General features: G+C 37.2%; 1 long non-coding RNA gene across 1 annotated transcript in view; it reads left to right on the forward strand.

Annotated features, from left to right (window-relative positions):
• Nucleotides 1–6,893: 6,893 nt before the first annotated feature.
• LOC139124804 (uncharacterized) overlaps nt 6,894–9,011 on the forward strand; it is a 14,978-nt gene continuing 12,860 nt past the window's right edge. The window contains exons 1-2 of the long non-coding RNA XR_011550041.1: nt 6,894–7,024; nt 8,880–8,956. This is a non-coding gene — a long non-coding RNA (uncharacterized lncRNA). The remainder of the gene's footprint in view (nt 7,025–8,879; nt 8,957–9,011) is intronic.

The raw sequence follows: 9,011 nt of genomic DNA on the forward strand, positions 1-9,011 counted from the left end.
TCCAGTGTGTTGACCGAGACTCCGAAGGTTTGAACCAATCATAAGCCTGTATCGGGAAAGATTACTGTCACTCTTAGGTAAAAGTTCTGCTACAGTGTTATAGCTCCGTAACATTCTGCATGATAAGAGAACGTGCGGCAATCGACACATCCTTTGATGTTTGTGTGTCGGAGTACAACAACTTGTACGTTACAGTCAAGAAACCCGTGTGTGCCAAACCCTGAAACTCCACACTAAAAAGACAAGCGCTGTATTAAGAGTCGGAGCTGCAGAACACAAACTAAAATGTTAGCAGAATGTCGTTCTCTGAGGTCGCGACCTCGCTTGAACCGAAACGGCAAAGTAAACTAAGTCCTTTGTTGTACGTCTTTTTCTTTTTAAAGATTTCATGAAAAAGTACACGGCATTTACAAAACACATCACTTCTACGCTTTTTTAAGTCAAATCTTTCCTTATGCATTGCATTTAACTAGGCATTGTTTAATTTTCTGTATGAGTTGCCCTGGAACCGAATTGTGAATGGATGCATTACAAAGAATTTACTTCCTATGGCCTGATACTAGAAATGTAACAATTTCATTCCGCGATAAGTGGCGACATTTCCGAGGCGCGATTTTTTGTCAGTCTGGTATTACGTATATTTCTCACTCACATCCATGGCAAGAAAGAAAAGTGATTCAGATCCCTAATTATTTGTAATGGCCAGGCAGCCATCATCATCATTTATAATAGAAACATTCTAAAGGTTTTATTTCTTATATACTAAATGCCATATTACATATATTAGAAATCTAGCCATAATTCTAAAAACCCGTAGCCCGCAACCCGCACTTTAGCAGATACCGGGGTCAACATGGGGTTGCAGCCATGTTGCCTCAAAACTTATTTCTGTCTGCACTCAAAACTCAAAAATGTCGGATATGAACCTGAAAAATCGATGCAATTCGTCAAAATTCGGCGAAATTTCAGCCTATTGACAAAATTTCATCTAGGTAAGGTAAATTTACTGAAATTTGATCGACAAATAATCATGAGCTTGAACGTGACAGCTCGCCTTCTCCGGGAAGTCAAGCATCCAGCTGTCCATACACAGTTGCCCATATGGCCAGGTTTATGAGATTGTTTTCAAGCGAGCGAGCCAATAGAGCTAGAGGTCTGATTTTTGGTATATAGGAATAACTTAGCAATACAATTATTTTGACAAATGTCACGTGACCTCAATGACCTTTGACCTCAAATAGATATATTTGTCCACAACTCAGTAACCACAAGTGCTACACCCTTCATATTTGGTATGATGGGACACCTTATGACACCACATATTGTACCTCATTAATTATGCGCATATCTAATTCTGAGCAAGCCAATAGAGCTGGATGTCCGATTTTGGTATATAGGGATAACTATAGGGTAGAAATCTAAATATGCCCATCTAAATATTAGACATCTACCATCGAGAACAAAAGAAATTTGCTGTAATTTGAATATTTAAGGAGTTTAAACAATTTTCACTATAAATAAAGAACCCCTGCCTCAAACTCCACAAAAGTTGCTAGACATATTTTGCCGTTGTCATGCCATTGCTTCGTTTAATAACCAGTTAATCAAATGCCTAATTGACAGGAGGAAATTCAAGACCATATTTGAATAGTAGTATATATTGTCCTCAAAATTACTCTATCACGGCCCAAGTACTCATTGCCTTCAGCAATACTGCCTTATTATTATTATTATTATTATTATTATTATTATTATTATTATTATTATTATTATTATTATTATTATTATTATTATTATTATTATTACAAGTTTAGGGGCTATAAGTATTATATAGAAATCTAATAACAGTTCATTGAAGCTGTGGGAATTCTGAAAAAGAGGTGTTGTTTATTTTAATTTTGTCAATAGGGGTGACTTCTAATTGTCGTACGTAAAGTAAAGTAAAGTAAAGTAAAGTAAAGTAAAGTAAGCCTTTATTGAAATCGTATCCCAGTTGGGATCTTGATCATAAAGTTCAATAAAGGTTTTGCAAAAAAACAACAATGAAAGAGTATATATAATATATATATAAAATATAAATATCTATACATGAGGTCAACATTAAAGGTTCATAAATAGTTATATTCTCTCCGCCCAGTTAGGTGTTCCTTTTGACATCACTACCCTTATGAATATTCATATACTTGCAAAAACTGACAGTCGCTGTGTCTGGCAGCGCGTGCTCGAGTCACAGCTGCTGAGCTGCACAGCGTAGCCTTCGAATGCAGGCCCATCGTGGCAGTCGTGGGCGTGTGTAGAAAACAAGGCACAGCGACTGTGGACAGTCTATGCCAGTGTAATTGGCCTTGTAAACGTATCTTCAGCGTGGCATTTGTAGTTGTGGCGAAAAAAATAAACCCTCTCCGTATACTGACGTTGTTGGTTTTATTTTGTTCATGTGCATTAACTGTAAGCAATCAAGGAAGTTTTGGGATGGAAATAGAGCAAAGGCATGAGTTTCCACGAGATCTGTGCTACAAATATAACTTTACGCATGCGCACTCTTTTGCCAGTGATGCGTGAATTTGGTGCGTGTAGCCCAATATGAGCATGCGCAATTGAGTGAACGTGCGCGTGAATGTGTCGTCTGCACACTACGTCCGCGTCCCGTGTTATAATCATGTCATTCAGCTTTGCATGTTGACAGAAACTGGAATTACTGCAGAGAATAATTTTCAGGACATCACATGTGAGTCTCTAAGGTAACAAGTAGGACGTTTAGGAAATCCTTTCAGAAAGTTCACGCCGCCTGTGGCCATTTTGTGGAGTATATAAGCTTATAGTTATACGTACCTGGAGCGTATACAGTATTTCTACTGTACAGTGTACATATTGCCGGATAATATGCGATGGAATTTTGCGTTTCATGTCGTTCAATCATTCAGATGGAAATGCTGCCCTTCTCCAAACTTTGAAAAAAACAGGGTGACAGATTTGGAATGCTAACAATTGTAATATATCAGAATGACGTAATTTAATGAGAAGACATTGTATTCGAGCACGGCTACAGTTTTTGATTCGAGAACTCTCATCATGATGGACCGTGGTTGTATTCAACAATCGAGAGGGCAAGGGTGAGTCGAACTTTTTCGTATGTCCATGTAGCACTTGTGCAAAAATAAGCGAATCCACAGGCCTTTGGCGAATCAATAAATGCGTTTTTCACCATGCTGAAAGGTTGAAAGATTCGTCCGTCACTTTGGGACGAGGTAGATAAATGCAGTCAAACCCAGCTGGGCACATAATGTGACTTTGTTCTGGAAATTACGAAGACGACCGGCCGTGCGGTGGAACTTTGCAACAAAGTTTCAATATCTGAACTGACGTACTTGAATGACAGGCACAGGAAACGATGGCCAATAAAAACGCATTCTCGTTGCATTTTGATAATAATGTATCAATCACAATGACACAGAAATTATGCCTCCTCTCGGCAGAAGGGCCATGGCCAATTTTTAGCCCTGCTACAGTATGTCTCAGTGCTGAAAAGGCCATGTTGTTGTCAGGTTGTCATGGCTACTTTTAAATACGGATAGTTTTCAATCGGATTCGAACCCACAACATACGGCATCAAAATAAAATTTGCATACAACTCTGAGAGTGAAACGGGTTGTTAATAGGTCACAGAACTTTTGATTCTCACTGTCGTCCATTATACCTGTTTCCTTGGGTATAAAGGTGTGCAAGTATACACATCAAAAGACTAGAAAATTCACTTCATGGGCAGAATCTAGTAAAGTATCCTTTTCTTGTCTGGTTTACGAAAACAGATACCCCTGATCTAAAATACGCATGGTTTTAAATTAAAAAAAAACTGTGGTTACTTAATGGTTACCATGGCAACATGAAACAAAAATGAACATGGAGTTCATGCTGTGATAAATACACTTAGGAGAGCATTGCATAGTTACTGGGATTACTTTTAATGGAATTTGGAAAAACTTTGAAATTTTAAAATGCAAATAGGTTACTATGTAAACACAGGGCAGTAAAAATGGATATCATGTTTTGTCTTTCTAACCCAAAATAACCCTTTGGTATAATATTTCTGTTGATTACTGGATTTTTACACTGAATATTTGGTCTTTCTAACCCAAAATATCCCTTTGATATAACATATTCTGTTGTTACTGGATTTTAGGTGGAATCTTTGAAAAACTGGTAATTTTTACTCCTGAATGGTTACCATGGAAACATCTCACATTAAAATGAGTGTGATTTTTTTGGTGTGCTAACAAGAAAAACCCTTATTATCAATTTATTACATCAATCAATAGTTCTTTAATAGGAATTAGGGAAAACGTAACATTTTCAATCCCAAAATAGTTACCATGGCAACTCGAAACATTAAGATAAGTCTTGTTTTTGTGTTCTCTGACCTGAACTCCCCCACTAGGTAATTTTCATATCAATCAAAGTAACTTTTCATGGGATATTAGAAAAACTGAAATTTTCAACCCCTAAAATAGTTACCATGGAAACATGGGGCACTGAAATCGATATCATATTTGGTCTTTTCGACCCAAAATACCTTTATGGTGAAATTTTCACGGAAATTGAACCTATTATTATTCGCGTTATTATTTCTATATAATATTTATATTAATTATTATTATTATTATTATTATTATTATTATTATTATTATTATTATTATTATTAATCTTTATTTAAACTCGATAACTCCACAGGTGGAGGTCGAATAGACAAAAGAAAATCATATTACGGCACCAATTTGAAAACACAAAAAAACACAGAAGTACAAATATAAAAAAAACTCCAAAGAGGCATCAGACAAGAAAATAGAATACAGAAAGTTGTTGCAAGATTTCTTAAAACTAGTCAGTGGCTCAGAGTCCCTGATTGATATGGGGAGATAGTTATATTCATCAACACCCGCAACAGACAAGGTGTTTTGATAAAGAAGTGTACTTGCTTTAGGAACTTTAAGGAGGTTCTGATTGGAAGAACGAAGTGGTCTGGAAGGGATATAATTATTGACCATACTGGTTATGTGGTCAGGGGTTAGATTGTGAGTTGCTCTGTAAATTTGGGCCATATAGTTAAAACAGAGTTTCAAGTTAATGGGCAGCCAATGAAGCTGAGTATACATTTGATAAGTGGAAAGAGGCGGAACATTGTCAAGAGTAAGTCTCATTGCACGTCTCTGTAGACTCTCCAATGCATAGATATTGCTACTGGAAGTAAAGCTCCAAACATTAGAACAGTAATTGATGTGTGGTGAATTGAAACAGTAATAAAATAGCTTGAGTGGAGAGCAAGAAATTTTTGATGCGTGCCAAAAGAAACAATTTGGAATTGATTTTGCTTTGAATGGTTGAAATGTGTGCACACCAGTCTAGGATGTAGAAATAGTGACCCCTAGTAACCTCTTTGATGAGACGCGGTCAATAGTTTTACCAGCCAAAGTGAGGTTAAGGTTTTCACTGTCAATGTGCCGTCTCTTCTGAGAAGTTGTGATGATCATTGATTTTATCTTACTTGGATTGATACAAAGTTTGTTAGTAAGACACCAATTGTCAACTATTTTAGATCAGCATTCAGGTAAGTAGATATGGTGTTTAAGGACTTGTTTGAAACATGAAATGTTGTGTCATCAGCAAAGGAAGTAGAGGATGAATTTTCAAGGTGAAGGGGCAAATCGTTAATATCAATAATAAAGAGCAATGGCCCCAGTATGGAACCTTGCGGCACACCGACACTGACATCAATTACATCTGAGTTTGTACGTTTAAACTGCACAAATTGTTTACGTGTGAGTAAGTATGATTTAAAAAATGACAGGGTATGATCAGAACACCCATAGATTTTCAGTTTTGACAACATGATTGTGTGATCAACGAAATCAAACGCTTTGCTGAGGTCAAAAAATGCTGAGCCAACGATGTTTCCACGAACGATTTCTTTAGTCAATGAGTTGACCAGACCAACAAGAGAACTTTCACAAGAGTGTTTGGCGCGAAATCCAGATTGTATAGAAAAGAAGAGATTGTGTGTTTCCATGAATTTTACATAGTGATTGTGAATATGAGTTTAGAAAGTACAGGAAGTACATTTACTAGCCTGTAGTTACCAGGATCATCTATTGGACCTTTTTCATAGATTGGACTAACACGAGCCAATTTCCATAAAGATGGAAACTGACCTTTGATAATGCAACTGTTAAATGCATACGTGAGGGAAGGTGCTATTGTGTTGGCTGCCAACTTTAAGAATTCACCCTCATAGTTGACTACCGAATCATAATGGCGAGGTGGCAAACATATTTCGCCTGTCTGTACCGTGCCAGGTACAACCACTGTTTATTGAATTCATGAATGTTCGCCCAAAAGCCGTATTAAGTTGTGCTAATGAATACAGCTGAGTATCTTCGTATATTCTGTGAAATAACTCAAGGTGCCAAGTAAATGTAATTCTAATGAAAACACATCCACACGATTAAAAGGAGTCTTTTAAATGAACATCGAAAAGCGAGATAATCAAGCTATCGTCAGACAGCATTTTAAAAATCCTGCAAAAATAAAACTGTTATATGCATTAAAGTATGTTTACCAGTCACCAAATATTATTTCCTGACCATTTTGTCTTTCAGAACATCACATTTACATTCAGCATTGTAATTGCTACCATCAGATTGTTTTAGTTTTCGTCTTCCTAAAATGCGCGAGCATTTATTTTGTTTCTAATTTATTGGGATATCATTGCCTTTGAACGGTTTTTATATCATGAATATATTATTCTACTTTGAGATGTTTTGTTGACATAAAAAATACTTTTATTTATATCTTGTACTGACCAATCGGATTTAAGAAACTGCTTACTTGTGCTGGCAAATAGTTCTATGACGCTAACCCTCAAGAACACATATATGCAGTTTCCGTCGGGTAATTTCAAGCTCCGCTTCGAAACTGGAAAAGAAGCAACAGACCAAATTCATTTGCGACGTCTACAAAGCCAAGATATCAGGTAAGCACACTGCGACCGTTTTATTGTATTTTTGTCGAACCCTTAAACAGTGTGCACTTGTAATAAACCTAGTCTAATCGAGAACATTTTATATCAATTGTAAAACGTCTTTCAAAATGTACATATGTTGCTAGTTTTTATTGGAAAAGAGTGTCCATAATTTTCTTATGGACTACAATGTATACTGAATCAACATTTTTGATGGCATATTAAAATCAGATTTCTTGTTTTCATACGTGTACTTTTATCTGCACTTCAAGTCCATTTACTATCATCAAACATATATGTATGGTAGCTTAGCAGGGGAAAATTATTTAAAGTTTGCCCAATAGCTTCCCATGTACTATGATTTTACATAATTTGGTGAAGCACTGTATCGGCAACATCTTGCCTTCTTATAGTCGCGCTAGTTGCGCAAAAAATGATAACCCTCTCCAACAGCATGCGTGAAATTTCTTGACCCTTCAAAAAAAGCTTTCGCGCGAAAAATAGCGACCTATCCCGAAAAACACCAGCCCTAACCTCTGTAATTCCTGTCCAGCCTCTTACTTTACTCACCAGAGTAGCTGTATCATAACGATAATACTTACTCAAGATACTGTTATTGCACCACATTTGTGAACGGGAATTTGCGGAGTGTCAATCTACGGGACATACCTTGGAATTCGAACCATTTTCATATCCGTTGGAAACACAATGTCAGTATGTTCGGTTCCCTCAGTGAGAAAGCGGGATTTGATTTTTTTGGGTGTGCCGGGGTACTAATTTTTTACAACATATTAAAGATACTCCCACCCCTATCCAGAAGTGATTTTGACGCAGACAGACTGTAATTTATTTGCTAGGATTTCCCTTTATTGTTTATGTCTCTTGTTTGCACGTTGTACCTAACAAAATACGCTCGTAGGGCTTGATTTGAATTTATTACAGTGACTGAGAAATTTCTCACTTACAATAGGTCAAGATTTTCAATTTATCTTCCTTTCGAAGCTAGTTATGTGTCTCCTTCAACGATTGACTTCCCTCTCAGCGCCGCTACATTAAAATGGACCGCTGCTGTTACAAGAAAGTGGCCGTTCCGTATTGAAACCCGGGGTTGAAAGGACAGGCTCCCTCAGAAATATTAACCGCGTGTAAATATGACAGAAGTTTGTTTTTGACGCAAAAGCAATAGCAGGCTGAATACAGAAATGTGTTGAAAGCCACGTATCGTTGATAGTTTATTTTATAAATCGTGGCTTTGTGAGAGGCAAATCCGTCTCCGAAATTGGCGATATATGCTCATAGAGCCTGTTTCCCGACTTCCTAATATGTCTAATGGAAACCACAGCAGCCATCGCTAAGTATCCAACCACAAACTTAACTACTGTGATCGTAATGCAGTAAAGTTTTGATGGGATTCGAAGTCACAGAGTACGGCACCTAGTAACCTATCGAAGATACCACAGTCGAGAAAAGTCTGTCTACCAGACCTTTTCGATTTGGGAACTGCTCAGACACGGTCAATTCACAAAGCCTAATTATGAGCTAGGCTCGAATCATTCAGATTCACACTTCCGTACTGTTCAGGCAAAGTTGATAATCGATAGCTCTAACAGATAGTTTCCGTTTCTCTGATAAGTCAACATCTAGGCAAGTATTTAACAATAGCATCCAGTGTTTGTCAACATCCAACATCACTATGACGGTGCGTATTGTGGTCCACGGCGCAGGACCTCTCCCTTCAAGTAGTACAACGATACGTGTAGCTGGCCAACTTTATAATTATCGCTATTTTGTCTCGTTGCATTGAGTAATAATTAATTGTATTTATGCATCCCTTACAACATACTCTCTTGCCTCGCTTATATTCCAGCTTAAGACAGTCGAACTATGAAGATCCTAAGTGCCGGTACCGTTACACTGCTGATCCTGAGCGCTCATCTTGTCTTGGTAGGTAAATAAGTTTGTAATACAGAAGAATAATGAGCAAACACTGCTCAAATTT

Source organism: Ptychodera flava, chromosome 3 (assembly GCF_041260155.1).
Source record: "Ptychodera flava strain L36383 chromosome 3, AS_Pfla_20210202, whole genome shotgun sequence".
Taxonomy (NCBI): Eukaryota; Metazoa; Hemichordata; class Enteropneusta; family Ptychoderidae; genus Ptychodera; species Ptychodera flava.